Consider the following 21,308-nt stretch of genomic DNA (forward strand, 5'->3'; position numbering starts at 1 on the left):
AATCATAGAATCATAGAATATCAGCATTGGAAGGGACCTCAGGAGGTCATCTAGTCCAACCCCCTGCTCAAAGCAGGACCTAATCCCAACTAAATCATCCCAGCCAGGGTTTTGTCAAGCCTGACCTTAAAAACCTCTAAGGAAGGAGATTCATGCTCCTACCCTGTGTCATGTAGCTGGGTCTCCTGTCTCAGGTAGTTTCAATGCCTGTTACTTTGATAATTATAGAAGTGTCACTTATTAATGTGTGACTTTTAGCCCCTAGCAATGTTGGCCAGACTAGTAATATGAATTTACTTATCCAGGACTGAGACATTCTGAATTGTCTGTTCAGAATAGTTCTCAAATGCAGAATCACTATGGGCTATGTCTACACTTGGGAGCTGGCAGGTACGATTCACAGCTCACATAGACATACCTGTGCTAGCTCTGCTCAAACTAGTGCACTAAAAACAGCAGTATACCCAAGGTAGAACAGGCAGCAGCTCAGATTAGCCACCCAATTATATAGCTGGGAGGTTCACGCCAGGCAGGTATGTAGTTGGATGTTTAGCCCAAGCTGACACCCGTGCTACTCCAGTTACACTGCTCTTTTTAGTGCCCTAGCTCAAACAGAGCTAGTATGGTACATCTACATGATCTGGGAATCACCCCTCCAGCTTCAAGTGTAGACGTAGCAAGTTCTGTATGCTTACAATTACAGGAAAACATGAGGCCATACGTGTTGCTATGACATACATTGTCCGTACCTTTCAAATTGCTGTCATTTAAAGGATACTACACACAATTAAGTTTTTACTGTTACTGAATCAGGCTTCCACATTTTCCTCACGCTGTAGCTTGTGTGTGTCTGTGTCATAACTCAGACTGAAAAATCTCATTCTCTTTGTCTTGTGCTCATATGTTGCTATGGTCAGTGCCAGGGTTTTAAAAGAAAGGTGAGAGAATCACTGATAGGCAGCTCTCAGAACATTAGGGAGGCCCTGTACTCTTAGGTCAACCTTTTTGAGGCCCTTCCTACAGTGATACATTATGCAATGCACAATTACATACCTAGAGTCTGTTTCCTCCTCCCGGTCATCTTGAGGACAGAGAAGGAAGAAGACCTCACATAAGGGACAAGAGTGAATCATACCCTGCAGTTCTTAAACAAGTGTTTGAAACAGTCCTCGCTCTGTAAGGAAATAACAGGGAATAGTACTTCTCCAGCTGCCTCACACAGCTGCCTCCCCTACAGCTCCAGGAGCAGCTCTAGCTGCTCTCCCTTTTCTGTTGCAGTTGCACAGCTTCTTGCCTGGCCAGCTGCATCACTCCAGAGAGAAAGTAGCTCTGGCTCTTCTATTGTTTGCTTTTCTAAAGCATTGTGAGACCCCAAAGGAGTGGAGCACTAACTACCATTGCCACATCAGGAGAATTCCTGGCAGGGGGAATTGTAGATGGTTTCTTCCCTCTTTGCACCACCTAAGCAATGTAAAACAAAGCACAGTATCTACTCCAAAATATTGACCCCTTTGTCTTTTTGAAATAATGTGTTTGGCCCTCAGGTTAGCATGAGGTTAGCAGTATCACCAGGAGTGAACTTCAGTAGAGACAAGGGAATAACACCAATTATTTTCTTCAGTTTTGTGCCAGAATTTTAACAAGGAGCTCTCGTATAGGATTTGCTGTTAGAGGGAAGTCCCTGGCCCTGCTCCAATCTCTCACAAGTAGGATGCCAGTCTTTTATAGATTCTTTCGTTAACCATGTTGCCATTGATGTCAAATCCTATGTATCTCTCTTTGGTAAAGAGATGTTTTATACAAAAGAATATCCAATCTACTGTTCCAGTTTCATTAATCGAGGAAGCTTCTTTCTTTCTCAACATAAAACATTCATTACAAAATAATTTTTTGGTGCTTTATATTTCTGAGAATCTCTCTAGCTGACTCTTTCTGGCCTTCACTCATTGTTTGGGTGAGATTAACTACCCCTTCCTGCTGTTTGTGGTAATTAGTATTGTCCAAACAGTGCTTAAGAATGCTTTATAATGCCTGGCCAGAGAACCCTTTACCTTGGCTAAAATTTACTTACATAAATTAATAGGCAAATACTTATAAATAACAAATCCATTAAAATCAGTTTGTGAATATTTCAAATTGTAACTGTATGTGATGGTGTTCTAAGCCCTTTGGGTTACACGTGGAGACCTTTTAGACCAGAAACAACTCATTTCTGTTTTACAGTTTTAAAAAAAAAGTGGTTCTAGGAAGAGTATATAGGCATGAGTACAGACAAGAAGGAACAGCTGTTTTCCTCCCTTCACTGATTGTCTGAGGTGAAGGAAAGAAGGTGTGCTTCTGACCCAGTCAGTTGGAGCAGGTGGACTTCCTTAGTCTGACAAGGGGATGTTAATGGTTGTTCTCCATACGGAAGAGAAGAAATGCAAGAGAGATGTAGTTAGAGGAGGAAGTGCTCTAAACACCGCATGTTGGGGAGGGTATAGACTCAATTATCTGTTTAATCCATTTAATGTTCTGAATTCGTTTTATGCTTACTAGCTGTAAAAAGGAAGCAGTATGATTCAATCACTTGGTATATAAATACTGTTTGTCTGAGTGACTAGAGGGGGGAGTAAAAATATCAGATTGAAGAAATGGTATTTTTACAAAATAAAACTGTTTGTGAGCTGTCTTTCTCATTGCCAGATCCTGAGACTTCAATGCTGTGTTGTGAAACAGATTGGAATGTGTATGTCCTTTTGGCACTACCTCTGGTTGGCAGTCAGATTGCTCCATTATTTTCTCCTTCTGTCTGTAGCTATAACTATTACAGGGTGCATGCTCAAGGGTGAAGAGACCAGATACTGATTTGTAAATTTTACTCCCTCTACCCTTGATATAGTATCATTAGGTCTCTTGGAATGATTTCTTCGATGTTGTCTGCAGGACACTAGCAGCCATGAAATGTCTGATCAGGCTGTTTGTAGAGTCAGTGGAATGCCTCAGCTCCCCAATATTCTGATCACTTTATAACTTCCCCTCCCTCTGGCTTCAAAGAGAACTGTGGACTGCTAAATCTGCAGAGAGACTGCATACTTGTAACCAATCCTCATGTTCTAAAAGGTCACTCAGAATGGCAACCTTTGTATATGGTACACTTCATAACACTATAATAAAAATTATTACTATTGCTTGGGGGACAAAAGTAAAAAATGTGTACAGCTTCCCTGCCTCCCACAAACATGCAAACACAATCTACTTATCACATCATGGGGATTCCTAGAAGACCTTATTAGACATTGAAGGGAAGCCATAGAGGGAGCATTTGGAATGTGGGAAGATTAGTGTAGCTGAAGATATTACTCAGCTAATGCTCATTTCTTTCAGATGCTAGTGATCCATACATCACTGACTCTTATTTGTATTCATGGAGCACATATTTTGAGGTGGTGTTTTTACTAATTGGATTCACAGCATATGCCTTTGCTGAACAGCTGAGTGTCGTGTTGCTACGAAGTAGGAGGTAGGTAGCAATAATGGGTGGGATATGGGAATTTTTCCTTTAAAAAATCGCACAATATAATTTTCAGATAAAAAAGAGCCCTTTGTACTCCAGCTGTACCAGTGATATAAGCACAAAAGTAAATGTTTGGTTTTGAAATGGAAAGTTAGAGTGGTGTTAATGACTTGAGTGGAATGTGAATGTAGAGTTTTTCCCAGGGACCTAGGGATCGAATCTGATCTTGCTTATGCCAGTGTAAATTAGGAGTAATTCCACTGAAGTCCACACAGTTATAGTATAAAACAGGTCTAAGTGAGATCAGAATTCAGAATCAAGTCCCTACATACTGAAGAAGGGGAAAACTTTTTTTTATTTTTGGCTGCAATTTTCCAGACAAACACAGCTGCTCTTTTGTCCTCTTCAACGTGATAAAACTGTAGCCAAGCAAAGAAATACGATTTCCAAAGACTTGATTTTTTTAAAATAATTGAATGTGATTAAGATAGTAAATGAATTATGTCAGCTCTTGCATATCAAATTCTTGCACTTACAGCTTTGACATTCCAGAGATGAATGGTACAACAAATATCCATAGCCTATGTGCATCCAGCAAATACAGTATCTCTGTGAAGAAAAGCTACATGTGTGGGACTTTAGTAGAGAGATCACAGCATCTATCAGTCATTTTTCTCCAGCACAAGTATCATTCTGAAAGCTGTGCTACTTTTGATAGCTGCATTTTTGACAATGGAGTGGGGGTGAGGGGAGCCACATTAGCACTCAGTGTTTCACAGTTTAGAAAGCTGTAGATATAAGATAGCTAAGCTTGAGTCTCAACAAACTTTCCTTTATATTGAGATTATGGAAATCCAGCAGGCTGAGCTTATCTCTTGTTTCCTCATGAAATCAAAAACGAAACCCTGGAAATTAGAGATAAAATGTGAGTTGAGAAAGAGACCAGCATAACTTGCATAGAAAAAAATTAATCACTATTGATCACAATGCTGCTCTGTGTCTCTTAGATCTCTCTACACATGACTGACCAAATATCCCCACATACCACTGAACAATATTTCTAAGGATGCCATTGTAAAGACAAAACAAAATCTGGCTGGCTGGCAATTTCCGGATGTAGTGCAACTGTAATGTCAATTACGCCAAAGCAGGGTACCCTTAGATAACCCCTTCATGTTGTTTGCCCACAAACCTATCTCTATGAAACATTTCTTTTAACAGTATGTACCTCCTGTTATATGTCAGCTTTTCATGTAGCAGCAGGAATTAGTGCAGGGTTTGTTATTCATTAACCTCTATTTCTATGTAGATATATAGACAGCTAGTGAAAAGAATAAAGAGGTGAATGATTACCTTTACCAGTTCTCTTGGTGCTGAAATTTTATGGTATTTTGGGAATGAAGATAGAAGTGGCTGCTATTTATTTAATAAAGATTCTAGTAAATTCCAGCAGCTGAATATGTAATTGGTCCATCTGAGATAAAAATTGATATTTTCCTATGTCCATATTTTTTGTACTACATCTATACCCATCTCAACTCAATGCAAAGCTAATGTAAGAATACAGCCGTATTTCACTTTTTAATTGCACATGGAGTTCACATTTTGACTTTTAAAAAAATTATTAAAATACCTAATTGTATGCTGTTCCCAGAGGACATTTATAATTAAATTATAGTCTTGTTTCTGATCCAAGCTGTGAGAGAAACACTCTCACTTGCAGTTCTTTAACTGCCAAGCATTCAAATGGAATAAGCAACCAACTGGAATAAGAGTGACTAATTGAGTAAGTACTTTCTGGGAATAATTATGACATTTAGCAAGCAACAATTTTTTCTATATTTTTTTAAAAAACATTGGGTTCTTTAATTCCCCCAATAGAAACATCCCTGCTGGAGTTCCTAGACAACTTGCATTTTTTGTTTACAATATTTTTTTGTTTGCTGTTGGTACTCTGGACTCTATCCTATATGTGAGAAACTGAGAGCCCTCAGCTCCCATTGACTCCAGTGGAAATTGATGATGCTCAGAATCTTGTGGTTTGGCATGTTAGATGAATTATACTACCCGTGAGCACCTTTGGCAAACTAGAACAGAGATGTGTTTTAAATGTTTTCTTAATAAAATTTCTGATCTGCTGAATAATAAAATTAGGGTGGCATCATGAAAAAAGGCCTCTTCTCAGGAGTATTCGATGCAATTTGCTCATTCATATTTAACCTGAGACTAACCCTGAGAAATTTCAGCCCCCCAATTTTTTTAAGAGTTATATATTAGTGATAATAGGGGATTTCAACTTTATCTGTAGTGTTGTGGTGCTATTATAGTTGTAATGTCCCATTTCCCATGGCAATAATCTAATGCCTTTAGAGGATCAGTTTTGTATTGATTCACTCAAACTAGATTACTGTGTGGAAAATTGGGTGCTTTTTCCTAATATCCCTTAATTACAGAATGTTAAGCCAATCTCTGACTACAAAGGGCCTGATTCTGCCACCTTCGTTCATGCTGAGTAGTACCTTATTCTATGAGCTGTCCCTTAATGGAGTAAGGAGCTACTCAGTCTGAGGAAGCATAGCAGAAATGGGCTGTTTTGGTGCATTTCATTGGTGATTATTAGACCAAAAGATAACAAGGATTATTCAGTGTACCTTGGGGTAGGAAAGGATGTATCTTTCTGGCTAGTGAAAAGATTCCCTTGACCTCTTAGACTTCTCTCTATTACTTATCCTCTGTAATACCCCAGCACTGCTAGCAGTCATTGCTATTTATCTGCAACAGCAGGTGAGACTGTAAGTGGATCTGATAGTTGGGAAATGGGCCAAAATAGGAATAGTAGTTGTAATCTTCATAAATTTACTGTAGTTTATGGAGGACTTTTTCTTATGTCTGCTGTTTTAAGGGTTAAACTACCTCTGTACTTTTAATTAACTTTGTTTAGCTTCAACTGGCAAATTAACTTCTGCAGTGAATGTAACTACCACAATCAAAAAAACGTCTAATGTAGCTGAAAATCAGATATCAACTTAGAGGTGTGTCTATTCAATGTGGAGATCTTAGTTACACTTAGTACAAGTTCCAACAGGGCAAGAATGTTAGGAAATAATTTTATTTATTCTTTGTTGCATGCTAGCACTTTGCTCAAAGCTATAGTGTAAATACAGCCACTTTTATTTTAATTTTGGATTAACTATTTTTTTTCAGAAGGTGGAAGAGCAACAAAACTGATCTAAGGCTTGATCCACACAGGGACTTAAGCATTTGTAATGGTGAGCAAAATTTAAGTGCCGAGGAAGTTTCAGTGCCTACTGGGTTAGTTGGCAGCCAAGCAGTGGACTTACATTTGGGACTTAGGTGCCTAAATCCCTTTGTGGATCAGGACCTACGTGTTTTGTTCAGTTAAAATGTCTGCTGAGAGCATAATATACAGTCTGGTGTGCTGGGCCAACACTGGCATTATGTAGACATCATATAGTTATGTAACATTGGGTATGTCTATGTTGGAGGGGCTAATGGAACATACGTAGAGATTGATCTGTAAAGTGCTGCTATGTGTCCTGGACTCCCTCTGAAGTCTGTGGAAGTTAATGGTACTGAGTACTCTTCAGGGTCAGGCCCATAGCTTTATTTGCATATCTCTGTACTTACATAAATATTCAAAGGATAATTGAAAGTTTGATGAAAAAGCAAATGGCAAATTCTGTAAGCATGAAGAGGGGGAGAATGGTATGTATGTGACTATGCACATGTCTAAGCAATTTTAGAATCCAAGTTGCAGGCCCTAGAGAGTATAGTCTGTGCAATGTGGATACCCTCAAGAGTATTGTTAAAATTCTAGGCTATTTAAAAATTACTCAGGCCAGGAAAGATAGACGTGCACACAGACCTCAAAGTGCTGTTCAATCTCAAGGGCATTTAAAACTATCTTACGGTAATAAACCTTGTTATGACAAAATAAAATAAACTTGAAACATGCCTGGGAGCAGAATGAAGAAAAGAATGAAAAGGGGTAGGTGACCTGGCTAAGTGAATTAATGTAGAACAGTGATGTCAGCCTAATGTCTGCAATTGACAGGATCAGCCAATTAAGCCATGAGATCTTTCTTACTCATTTCTGTGAATTCAACAACCTGTAGTCCCAGTAACCTCCCTGGCACCTCTCAGATAGCCCAATGAGAGTGGGGAGAAAATATAGCATGGGAAAGACATCACTGCAATTTCTTCCTCAGTGATGGGTCCAAACTGTTGTCCTTCAAACTCCAGGGCCTGTGTAGCAGGGGACAGTGACAGGCCCCTATATAGCTCAAGAAGAAACCTTTTCAAAACTGACTTCCTTGGGAAGAGAATGAGGAGAAAAACAATGATGATAAGGGCAGGATTGATGAGGAGACTTAAACTTCAATATATAATAATAAAAACCTTGCATTACAGAAAAAAATTAAGACCCTTATTCTGAGCCTTTGAAGTTCTCCTGTCCTCAACTAAGAATTCATTTTGCTGAAAGTAAGCTATGTTTAGTTCTCCAGATGAACTAAACAGCATATTGATTTGAATGACAATTATTGTATGGTATTGTTTTGTTTAAAACCTTCAGTAAGTGTATATATTTTAAGTGTTCATGAAAAGAGCCAGATTGACAGCATGAGAAATTAACGTATGAAGAGATGCTGGCCTCATTCCAGGATTAGAATGTGAATGAATAGCTGAATAAGAGCTCTGTGTAAGTGCAACAGCTTTTCTCTCTCACCAACAGAAGTTGGTCCAACAAAAGATATTACCTCACCCACCTTGTCTCTCTAGCTTTCCATGCTAAGCCTTAATTTGATACATGCAAAGCCCTAACTAACTTTGATAAAACAAAATCAATCCAACTAAAATGTCTCATATGTGATCCTTTGAGGGATTTTTTAAATCTGAGAGTAGGTACTTATCAGATACAACAGTTTGTGTTATAAGAATTTTTCACTTTTGCAAGAAAAACTCCAAACTGGATTTATTTTTAGTCCCAGATCATAGGTTCATAAAATCATAGAAAAGTAGGGCTGGGAGGGACCCCAGGAGGTCATCTAGTCCATCCCCCAATCCCCATGCAGAGGTAGAATTAAGTGTAGTTCATCTAACCTGGTTTTAAAAAACTCCAGTGATGGGAATTCTGCAACCTATGTTTAGAAGCCTTGGACTGTGTGTGTTTAACCTATGAGAAATCAGTGAAGTTACGTGAATTCTGCACGGTTTCTAGTTAAGACTTGAGCAATCTCTGCTTAGCAATCCATGAATAAAAAACAGCCACCTGGAGTCAAACAGCTTAGCCACCTGAGGCATTTCTTGTGAGAATAAGTTGGGTACCTGCTTCATTCCATGGAAAACAATGGGAGGGGAGAGGATGTGGTGGTGTAGTCCCGTGGATAGTACACCCACCTAGGAGATAAGAGATTCTGGGTCCAGTTCCCCTGCTTCAATCACTCTCATTATTTATCTACAGTGGAACAGCGTCACCAGGCGAGACTGAGGGTATCCCATATCAGACTATCCCATAGCTCAGTGGTTAAAGCACTCTCCTGAGAGGTGTGGGAAACCCCTGCTTGAATCCTCTTTCTGGGAGAGAGGGAGAAATTGAAACTTGGTCTCCCACATCTGAGTCAAGTGCTCTAATCTCTGGGCAAAAACTATAAGGCCACCACTACCAACTCCTCCTCTGGCAGCCCAGATTTTGACTGGGAACAGATCCAGTGGGCAGACTCTGAGTGGTCCTACCAGATTAGGCCTTGCTCGTTACTTAGGTGTTTGGCATCCTATTTTTCCCCAGTTCATGAATCACTCTGTGGCTTAGGCGATAGGCAACCGATCAGCCAGAGTAAGGCAGCAGTGAGCATTCTCAAAGACAGGAACATAGGCGTCTGGGGAAATTTTACCCCAAAAATTTAGGCACCAAGTGATTTTTGGTGCCTACAGCATTCAGCAGGAGTTTTGTAAATCACAGAGGAGCCAAAATTGTGACTTAAGTGCTTAAGTACCTTTGTAGATCTGGGCCCTAGATCTTAATGGCATCACCAGTCCCTTGAGACATCCCGGAATCACCTACATGCCAAGGATCTAATCAGAATGATTTTCATTAGTTTATAGACTAAAAAGCAAAATTAGATTAGATTTGTCTTTAGCTCACTGTTATAAAGTGGGGTTTATTCTACAAGATAAGAAAATAACTATTTTTCTTTACACATAACTAACCTGAGATTTTTCATTCCTTTGCAGGCCAGAACAAAAGTTTCAAACCCTTATTTTTAGACTGTACTACTAGTGAATGGTAAGTAGAGGCTCTTTCCAGCTGTTAAATTAATGATAGTTCATCTTTTGTGCTTTTGAGACAAGGCTAAGTAAAACTGTCACTCTAAACTTGTGTAAGTGATAATAAAACTCCCATCAGACTTGCCTGAAAGAAATTATGATGACATTTATCATTTTTTAATCTAAACCAAAGAAGCTTTATTAAAAACCAACTCTTTAGGAAGGGTAGATTTAACTTTGCATACAGAATTTGACTTACTCTTTTGTTCACGGAATAATGTATCCTCATACATTCAAGGAAATTAAAGTCTAGAGAAGATTTCAGAATTAAAGGCCCTATCCAGCAGCAAATATTCACTGCCTTCCCAAACATCTAAACCCCAGATAGTCTAAGATCCTGGCTCAGTAGGAGTTGAATAGGCAGGTGGATCTAATTAGAGGCCTACAGTGAAATCCAGTTTAAACAGAAACACCTCCAGATTTGCAAGTGATGGATGTGGCTGGGAAGTAGAGAGCTACTGAGCTATATACCTACCGTGCCGCACAACTACTTCAAACCTCCCTCTCCCCATTTGTAGCAGTGAAGCAAGTGAGTTTCTGCATGAACAAGGTCTATCTTTAGTCTACAGTTGGCAGTGCAGTTCATCCCAGGTGGACAGACAGGGAGAATCCGACTCCCCATCATACAAGAGGAAGCAGGGGCTTTTATAAATAGCTTTCCCTTGATGTCTTCTGGAATGGACTTGACACCCAATATGGCACAAAATCAGTCCAGTTTGCACAATCCTATTCTATGCCAAGGAATCTAACCAATTACCTAAAGAGGTACAATGCTATGTACCTCTATTACAAGTCTTCAGAACCATCCATTACCCCGCTGCTTACCAAATTTTATTTTCATTCTGGAATGAAAGGAAGAAATTTTATTCTGAATCCCAGATCATGAGAAGAGACTTTTAGCAGGCAGTTTAGTCTTCCTGTAAAATGAAACCAATAGTCTCATAAATTTAGCTGCCTGATTATTTTGCCTTCTTGGCAGAATCATAGTGGAATAATCAAAACCTTTTATTCTTACAACAAAGTTTCTACTTTGTAGAAAAAGCTGGATGGAAGTTTTGTTTTATCTAGGTTAACTTGTAAATTCTTCTTATATTTTTCATTGTTATTACTTGCCCAAACATTGTACTGAAAATAAGGAAATCTGCTATTATTATTAAAAGACTGATAAAATTGGATAGAGTAGAATATAAATGTTGTTTTTGGTTCTGTAAAAATGGTCACTATATTCAGCTACTTTAAAACAAAAAACAAAAACCACTGATTGCATTTCACATCCTGGACTTGTTCAGACCAGAGTAAGAAATGAAACTGGTACGATATAAGGTATGTTCTAGATGACTCCAGGGAAGTACAGCTACAGTAAGCACATGCAATTTAGCAACAGATAATGTCAGGGAGCTAACTGCTTAGAACAGTGAAGATCCAGAATTGCTTCACAGTATTGATTACACAAAGTATTTTTAGAAAGACTTTTGCTTTCTCCTAAAAGAGTTCATACCAGGCACTTATTGTAACAAACAGCAAGAGAAACTGGACAGGCTGAGAATTCTGTGGGAGGGAGGGGCATTAAGATGATTTTCACATTTTTTGCTGGCAGTTGGATGGGAGAAGTTATCTCTTTAACTAGTTTTTATCTTGTTGTGTAAGCATCCATCACTATAGTATCTGCATATCTCCCAAGTGTGTGTATTTTTTTAAAAAAAGACAATAATTTCCCTCTCTTCTTTCCCACCAAGTAGGAGTAAAATGCTTGAACAGAGTTAAGGGTGAACATTTGAGTGGGTGTATAAGCTGTTTAGTTTTGAACACAATGCTGTTATTAATCTTACTTCTTGTGGGAGTTAGTTCCATAGTATAAACTCAGTGAACGTTTTGTTTCCTATATTCAGGAGTCCCAACTAATGTCTGATCTACACTAATGTTGTAAGTTGATCTAAGTCACGTTACTTCAGTTACATAAGTCTACTTACGTGTCTTCACCAGGCCTGCTAAATCAACACCGCTGTATCGATCACAGCAGTGCCTATTTAGCTGATAATGTAGACGTGGCCTTATTGATCAACAATTTAATTATTCCAATGCAATGTAGCTGTCATGGGGGTTCACAGTCATCAAACGAGAGAAGGCAATTGGGGCCAGTCCCATGGTGGGCTTTGAATATCAGGACAGAAACCTTGAACTGGACACTATATTCAGTGGGAAGACAGTGCAGAGTGTCCTTGTGATATGCTCATGTTCTGTTGTTTAGAAGCCAGACTACTACATTTTGTGCTATTAGGAGGGGTTTTTTAGGGCATATAGCTCATTTCTAGATTGCAACGCTCAAGCTGGAAGGTAGCAAATATAGTTATAGATAGAAATTGACCTTTTTGGGGTCCAGTAGCAATGAAAAGTCCAAAGGAAGCCAAAGAGTGTGGCCCAGCAAACTGATCATGGGTGCCATTGATAGTGGAAGATGCGATGTGACTTTCAAAGTACATCCCTTGCTCACCAGTATCATTTTCAAATTGCCTGTTATCTTTACTTAGATGGTCTTAATCCATTGACAAAGCCAGGAGATGGTGGTGTTTATATTTGAAGTCAGAGATATAGAGCTGGTTGTTGTCTCCTAACCCCTGGCTCTTTGGCTCATATTTTCTGAACTTCTCCAACAGCTACATATAGATGCTGAGTAGCAGTAATTGCTTTGCTGCATCGTTTTCATCATGACCCCAATGTCTTCAAGCTCAGATAAGGTGTAGCATACAGCATTTCAGCAGTTTATCTATTTTTGCTGTAGAAAACATCGGCAAATAAGCATCTGCTCACATTGTGTGAGGAGTATGTCCAATTGATTATCAGCTATAGTCATTCTCACTCTGTTTCTAAATATTTTTAGTAAAGTTACAGACAAAGGTAGAGCCTGAGGTAAGTATTTAATGCCTCTTGACACCACCATCTAGCTGAAAACTCAACATTTTGAAAACAGTTTTTGTTCTGAGCCAAGCTAAGATGTAAGATTCTGCAAAGCTTTAATTATTTTACCTAGACCATTTACAACCCACAACAAGAATAAAACAGCAGGAAGTTAGTTTTCTTTTTGCTTGGCCAAACTCCAAGGTGATGATTTTTTTGTTAAAATTGGTCTATTTTCCTAGCTAGTCAGGCTGAATTTGGAAAAGCATGCTTACTTTCACCATAAAACAGCAGAAAGGATGTTGTTAAAATTATATTTGTGATGCTCAGTCGCAACTTTGCAAAGGGCCTCAGATTAGGCAAGTAAATCTGTATAATTTGTTCTGATACTAAAAATCTGACAATATTTTAACAAACAGAAGTTGTTGACTTATCCCTCTGTAAGAACTTTTTCAGCTACATCTTTTGAAATATGGAAGCAAAATAAATAAATAGAAATTTACATTAGCTTTTAACATTTAAGTATCTGTTTTGTTTTATTGTTAATGAGTTACAGAGAACTGAGTAAGAAGCACGCTATGATTTTTTGGCCAAAAAAACCCCTCTGATTTAAAAAAATTCTGTTTAAAATAAACAAACAAACATAGCATACGTAATGAGCTCAGCTAGAGATTGGTTTGGGACCCAAATATCTGTCAGTACCACCAAGTATTTTCTCATCAACAGGGTCACCACTGCTGAAGCGTGAAAGAGGGGAAAAAACAAACATTAAGGAGGGAGAAATAAAACTACATTGTATATTAAATGTTCTGGAAACTGGGGAGGAAAATGACATGGTGTGTAGAGGTGTTTATGAAACATCCTTCTTGGATGTATTGTATGTTTACATATTGGGTGAAAGTATGGTATCATGTGTATATATATGTTCTAAATTTCTGGGTAGATTTTTGTTTTGTTTTTGTTTGGGATTTTTTTCCTCCAGAAGAAGTCACTTCCTATGCTGTGGTATGTTAATTTCTCAACATTAGTGGGACCCAGGAACCAGTGTCATTAAGCCAATGCCAGATCGCAGACTCTAGGCATTACAACATATATCATAATTTCATAAATAATGGCAGAGCCAAACTACAGGGATACTTTATGAGCCATATCCAGGCCAACAGAGAGAATTCAAAGGACTAACAAATGGCAAAAACATCTGAGATAAAAAACAAAAGGTAAATTCATTTTAAAATGCTAACATTGTTAAAATGTTAAATAATACCGTCAATTGGCTATCTAAAGGACAGAAACAATCTGAATTTATTTCGAAGACTTGAATAGGAAAAAGACAAGCATGTTTGTTAATTTATTGGTTATGTTAGAGTTAAGCAACTGGTTTCAGAAACAGTTGGCCTTGATTGTGGCAGCACAACAATCTTCACCCATGTGGAAAATCTGTTTAAATTAACATGCAATTATGTTTACATATATTTGTGCTTAATCCCTTTATTTTCCTGAATGAGGGATTTTCTTTCTCTTCTATGTATAAAAATGCTGTGTGATGACAAGATTGTGATGGACTGGGGGCAGTAAGACTTTATGGCTAAGGAGACTGGTGATTGAATATATTTGCTTTCATCTCTTAGTTACAGATTCAAGTCCAGCCCAGGCCAACAATTATTTAAGTTGATGTTACCAGTAGGCAGTCCAGTGTTCAAAATTAATTTAATTCAAATGGAGAGAGATTCACATAAAATACTACTACAACTGAAAAGAATTAACACACTTCTTAGTGACCTCAACAAAGAGGCCATGGATTAAGTGGGCATGGAGACTGAACTACATTTTTTGTATCTTTTATATCCTTACACCTAGAGAGTTTGGGTCTTTTTTGGAATAGAATTAAAGTTCATTAGTACATCCTTTGCTGTACCAACTTTCTGACTGAATAGATAATTTAATCTCTAGAAATATTATTAATCTAGGAACAAAGTAAATTTTAAGAAATATTTGGAAAATATTAACATATATAAATTACCTGGTCTGGATTACATGCATCCTAAGGTACTGGAGAAATTAGTTAATGCAATCACTTTAGCAGTAACAACTATGTCTGAAAAATTACAGACAACTGGGGGAATGTCACAGGATGAGCTGGCCCTTTAACAGTGTTGGGATTCAGCTTCACCTGTGCCAGACTTAGCTCACCTCCCTGGGTGAAGGGGATGAACACAAAGATCATGTAATAGGCCTAGTGAGAGATATAAGGGCAGCCTGTAGTCATTCAGGCTCAAGAGGATACTCCATTAAAAACTGGTTGCACAGCTGGGATAGGCAGTAGTGAGGTGGTCAAGGCTGGGTATGTAGGAAGAGGCCCTGGGAAAGAAAAACAAGGCATTTTGGGCTAGGGGGAAGAGAGCCCAATTATCTGGAATTCCAGGGTCAGAAACTCATAATAGTGGACGGACGCACTTGCATCTGTGCTGCCATCGTGTGAGGTGGTACATCCACCCTGTCAACAATGGGAAGAATTTATTAGAACCAAGGAGGACTGGAAGCTGAGTCCAGAGAAGAGCTAAAAATTGCTGAGGAAAGCTTGTGTCTGGCTAGAATCTAGGTGAAAGACTATGTTGTGTTTCTTTTTAATTAACTCTGGAAGGAGTGGACTTTTGTGACTTAGATGGAGGGCTAAGAAACCTCTTCACGCCCCCCCTCCCACCCGCCACTCACCCCTACAGCGCCAACTTCCCCTCTGCTGGGTGGGTGCTCAACCATCCCCCGCCTCTGCACCGCCCTCGCCCTGCCCCCATTCCACCCCCTTCCCCCAAGTCCCTGCCCATGCCCTGCCTCTTCTTCACCTTCTCCCCCCTCCTTCCTGGAAAGCGCTAAGCACCACCAAACAGCTGTTAGGCAACGGGAAGCTCTGGGGGGGGGAGGAGCGGGGACGCAGCCCAGTGGGGGTGGGAGAAGGAGGCGAGGAAGAGGAAGCTTGGCTGCAATTTTTCCCCGTAGGTGCTCCAGCCCTGGAGCACCTATGGGGTCAGCGCCTCCCTCTCGCTCACCTCCTTACCTGGAATATCAGAACAAATGGCATCCTGATCGTACATTGATTGGGACGCAGGACAAAGGGTAAAATATCGGGACAGTCCCAATTTTATTGGGACATCTGGTCACCCTAGGAGAGTCCCATAACCAATAGGAGAAAAAATAGGATAATTCTTGTGCATAAACACAAAATATAGCAATAAGTACAATATTTTATGTGCAACTTTATTTCTTGATTCTTGATCTTTATTGGACTCCAAAAAAATGGAATCACGACATATCAGATAAACAAATTTGGAGATATAATACAGAAAATGCATGCTTAATATTTACATCTAGTATAAAGAACTAAAACTTCATAAAATTAGGAAGGAGATAAAGATTGATAGAAAGTACAGAAGAAGTGAGAGCACACAGCATTGAGAGAGGGGTAAAAGACAAGAAAGAAAGTTACACAGCAGTAAACAGAAGAAAGAGAAGAAAAAATGGAGTGAAGGAAGGTAAAGAAAAGAATCTCACATTAAATGTACATAACATTTGATATGTCTGTGCGCACACAGTGCTAGTAAATTGAAAGGAAATATGAATTGGTATGAATTTTGTTTTTCAGCTCAAAAAAGCCCCACTCATATATGTCAATCCAGTTCTGACTGAGATTGCCATCAAGGCTGTCAATTAGTTTAAATTCTTATGGTGTTTTTGGTTTTTTTTAATAAGGACAGTTTTGTCCATTGGGAACTGTTCCAAGAATGGGGTCACCAGTATCTCATACGTTACTAACAAGCCCATCAGACTGTAACAACTTTCAGTCACTACGCATCTAGGCTTACTCATATTGAGAACCTTTTGCTTTCACATGCTGTCATGTGCAGTTCTTACTAATAAACAGTACTGTAGCTGTATCCTACTATATAGCACTGTGGACTTTTTTCTCCCATCAAATTAACTTTCTGTTACTCTTTTAACCTGAATGGCATTCTTATCTGTCACCCACTTACTCAAAAAGGTCTTTTTGTAAAGTATATCACACTGTCTGAAGAAATCATCAGTTCCATGGGCTTCTGAAAATAGTACTTTTGAATGAACTGTGACATTTTAATAATTTTTAGAGTCTGTTGTCTTTAAGCATCTCTTTCTTGCCTGCCCAAGAATAAATCTAGTAGTAATATCTTCTCACTTCTAACAAGCCTCGCCAATTTCTTTGACGCTTCATGGAACTAAATTTCTTTATATTAGAACAACATTTCTTGAGACACTTCATCAGTACTGCTGGTTTCCATGTGTTATCTTTGACAGTATCTCCCTGTTGAGTTAAATATTTGGCATTTGTGTTTATAATATTGTCTTTATTATGGCTTTTACTGTTTCTCTCGCCTTCAAACTTGATCTGGTGCTGGCATCAATAGAAATGTTTTCATTATGAAAAAGAGTTCTGGTTCTTCTTACCAATAGTAGTTAGTTCCGTCAGAAGGAATGTTTCTTAAGTCCAGTAAAGCTGAATAAACTCACACATATGTGTATAGTTGGTAATACCCACCACAGTTTTGGATTCTCTGATGTTGAGTGTAAATGATTCCTTATAGCTTTTTTGAAAGCCAAAAACCTCATCTTGTGAACAGAGAAGGCCAAGAACATATCCAGCATTGACCAGTGAGTTAACTCCTGTCTGGAGTTAATGACATTTTGAAAAAAATGATGTTGAGATCCAGTAGATTACGGTACATGTTTATGATGGATTTGGTAGCTGTTTTGAAATGAAAATGCCTATTAAATATTTTAAAACTAAATAGTTTGTAAATGTACTAATTGTGGTGGCATTGTCCCCAACCTTATTTGCATATCTTAAATTTATCACTAATAGCATCTCTGAATCTCAAAAAAATGGTATTGTGAATCATCCAGTAATTCTGCCTTAATTTCATAGATTTTTAGTGCCAAGAGGAATCATTATGATTACTTAGTGTAATTTGCATAGCACAGGCTACAGGATTTTCCCTGTTTATTTTATATTACTTGTAAGTATACTAGGCTTTTCAGAGTAAGTGCTGGTCCCTGCCCCTAAAGTTTATAAACTACTGATGGATTTAAAAGACAAGTGTGTGTAGGTAGGTAGGTATGGGGCAAGCAAATATATTGGTTACAGATGTATAATTACATGGATATTCAGTACACACATAATTACATCTTGGTGGTTCAAATGTGTTTATATTTTTAACACTACTTGTGTTAGGATGAACTTGTTCCAGAATCTTCTCTTTTCATTCCCTTCCCCTTCTCTTTTCTTCTTCTCCTCTTTTTCCATGTTCAACTTTTGGGTTTTTATGTCATTTTAGTTCTTTTTATCTTCCAAGTATTGTCATAAGTAACTTACACATCCAACAACAAATTATATGTAATGCAATCTCTCAGTGTGTATGTGCCTAAACTGAGTATTACCTTATTACTGTAACCCTCGTCCTTCACCCCATCTCTCCACCGTTTATGAACCTCTTGTTGCATCACATCTAAAATTAGATTGCAAGCTTTTTGTGTGATATTTTGTTAGAAGAACTGAACACCTGGAACTCCAACTGAAGTTAATAGAAACCTTCTGGAAAAGTTTATGTATTTCTGTAAAGTGCCTAACACATGTTTAACCACACACAGACAGCCACAAAAAGACAATGCAGAGTAAATATTTTATAGATACTCATCTTTTATGGATTGCTAATAATGAATAATCATTTGTCAATCAATAATCAATTAACGACTCATAGTTGAAAGGGGTCAAAATTACAACTATATGTTCAGCATAGTGTTTCTATGAGTTTAAATCAGTTATGTTCAACATAGTGTTTCTATGAGTTTAAATCAGTTCAATAATTAAAACCTTGAATAAGTCAGTTTTGATTGGATTTATTAAATAATCAGTTAGTTACAGCACATAATTGAAAGAGGCACATAGTTACCTACGATCTGGGTCCCTGCAGTCTCCAACAGTCTGCTCCTACTCTATTATAGAAGTTCTAACTACCTGCTGTTAGCCTGTCATCATTATACCCCTAGGTTTTGGGGTGCCTGCAGTTTTTGATTTCTAGTGGTTCTGTTTTCTTACCCAAATATATCTTGTTTTTCAATGCACTTCAAGACTTCTATCATACTTCATAACAAATGCTGCTTACTAATTTTGTCGGTATGTTATATTTATGTATATTCCTGTCTATTGCAGTCAGAACATTGCTTGTTCAGTCAGAAGAGCATGGCACTATGTTAAAAGGTCACTGTATCTTAGCAATTTTAGCAAGCTTGTATTTTTCCTTTCTTAGTATGACCATAGAGGATTATCGGAGCCTGGTTCATGATCAAGCTATAGGCTTTCTAAAAGTCTGGTTCATAGGCCAACAGGCTTAATTCTGCAAACTCATACCTTCACTCACATAAGTGCAGTGGGATTATTTAGGTGCATAAAATTATCTATTTCAGTACTATGACCCTGATCACCATAACAGCATCTAATGCATAAAGAGAAAGTTCTTAGGCCCTGGTCCTGCAATGAGCAATGTCGGTGCAGACTCCTGTGCCCAATGCAAAGCCCCCTTGAAGTCAAGGGGGCTCTGCATAGAGCTCATTACAGAATCAGGGCCTTAGTTTGTATATGTCTAGTGATTGTACTGTTTAACACACTCTTTTAGTATGTGCTTAAAATAAGTATAGTTCAGACAAAAAGCTAAAGACACACATGGATTTCTTTAAAACATTATTTAGTCAGTACTATATACTGATAATGCTATTGCTATTTGTAACAAGTTTCAAGTCATGGCTTCCTGGAAAAGCCTGGAATAGTTTTTCCAGGGAAGTGTTGATTCAGGAACCAGCAGTGGTTGAGGTTGTCATTTTATTAAATAGCCCAAGGCAAACATAAAGAGGTTCTCTGAACTTAATCTGCTACATGGTGCTCTGTTTTACGGGTGTGCTTTATATTATGTCCCAAATAGGAAATTTTACTTTGAATTTCTTCAGAGTATTCTCTATCACTATGCTTTAGAATTCAGAGGTAGTCAATAGGCGGACCATGGGCCAAATCTGAACCACCAGATGCTTTTGAACGGACCCCCAAATCTTTTTATTTACTTATTTTTATCATTATTTTTATTATTATTTTCTCTGGAGTCTGGACCTTGACTATACCTTGACCAAGGGATTTGGACCTTGACAAAAATAATTTATTACACGGATGTTGAGTTACCTGGTGCCTTATTTCAATTTCTACAGTTTGGTGTTAACTTAATTTGATTTTCTATTCTTTCTTAAGGTGGCATGGGAAACATTGCATATTATGGAGGCACCTGTCATGGTTCCATAGTTAAGGCTGAGTTTTGTACTTGAATCAGGGTTTCAACCTGTTTGATTTATATGAAAAATACAGTTTATTCTCCCCAAATTACTGCACCTACTCTGTGGGCGCAGAAGGATTTTTTTTTTTTGAGAATTTACAAGCAAATCCATAAATTAGACTTGCAATTAATTAAAAAGGGTCCTTTAAGAAATTTAGCCATCTTGTCAGAATTTTTTTGATCCTGAATGGTCTTAATAATGGAATAATACAGACTTCAAACTTTCCACATAGTTAAAACTCACTCAAATATTGTGCATATGCATTTTGAAGAAAAAAATTATGATTAATGGTCACTTTTTTGCCATTATTCTTCATAAGTGAGTTTTGTTCTTCAGCAGATACGTTAGTAAATTCCACAAAGAATTGTCCTCTTCAGAATGGCTGCCTTGTTTCTCTCCTTGTTTCTCTCATCGATTTATCTTATTTTGTTAATGTATCCTGTGACTCTAGTAACCAAAACCAACAGATTCAAGAATATTCTTCTTTTGATTCTTGTGAAGTAGGCTTATACCTGTTAGAGGACAGTTAACATTCTGAAAAGGGGTCTCTGTGACTTGTGTGACTATCTGCAGGTACTGTATATCAACTCAATTCTTCCACACAAAACTAAGGACTATAGTGTATGGTATCTGATTATTGGTGAACATGGAATATCAGGGAGTCTTTGTCTAGTGGTTTATCATATAGGCCAGTGGAGTCCACATTTTCAGCATATAGAGTGAATGTACTATTTCAAAAAAGTCAAAGGCTATAAGCAGTACTTGAAGTCAAATTCTCTTTCCTGTTGAGTAGTACAGAGGGAAGAGAGACCTCCTACAAATTCCCTGCTGGAAATTCCCCTGGAGCAGGAGAGTCACTAGCAGTCACAGTGCCAGTATAGCTGACTCCTGCACATCTCTCCATGCTGTCCATGGTGCAGGAGGTGTATCAAGCATAGATAGGAGCAGGGCCGGCTCTGGCTTTTTTGCCGCCCCAGGCAAAAAAGCCTCCGGCGGCCCCCCTGCCCCTGCGCGGGGGGGGCAGCCGGAGCCCCGGGGGGAGCTCCGCTCTCCCCCCAGCGGCCAGGGGGAGGGCGCCGGGGGGGAGGGCGGCCGGAGCCCTGGGAGGAGGGCGGCGAGCCCCGGCCGGGGCTCGGCTCTCCCCCCGGTGGCCAGAGCGCAGGGGGCAGGG

The sequence above is a fragment of the Terrapene carolina genome, unplaced genomic scaffold, assembly GCF_002925995.2.
Source record: "Terrapene carolina triunguis isolate 2854851 unplaced genomic scaffold, T_m_triunguis-2.0 Scaffold113, whole genome shotgun sequence".
NCBI classification, from domain to species: Eukaryota; Metazoa; Chordata; order Testudines; family Emydidae; genus Terrapene; species Terrapene triunguis.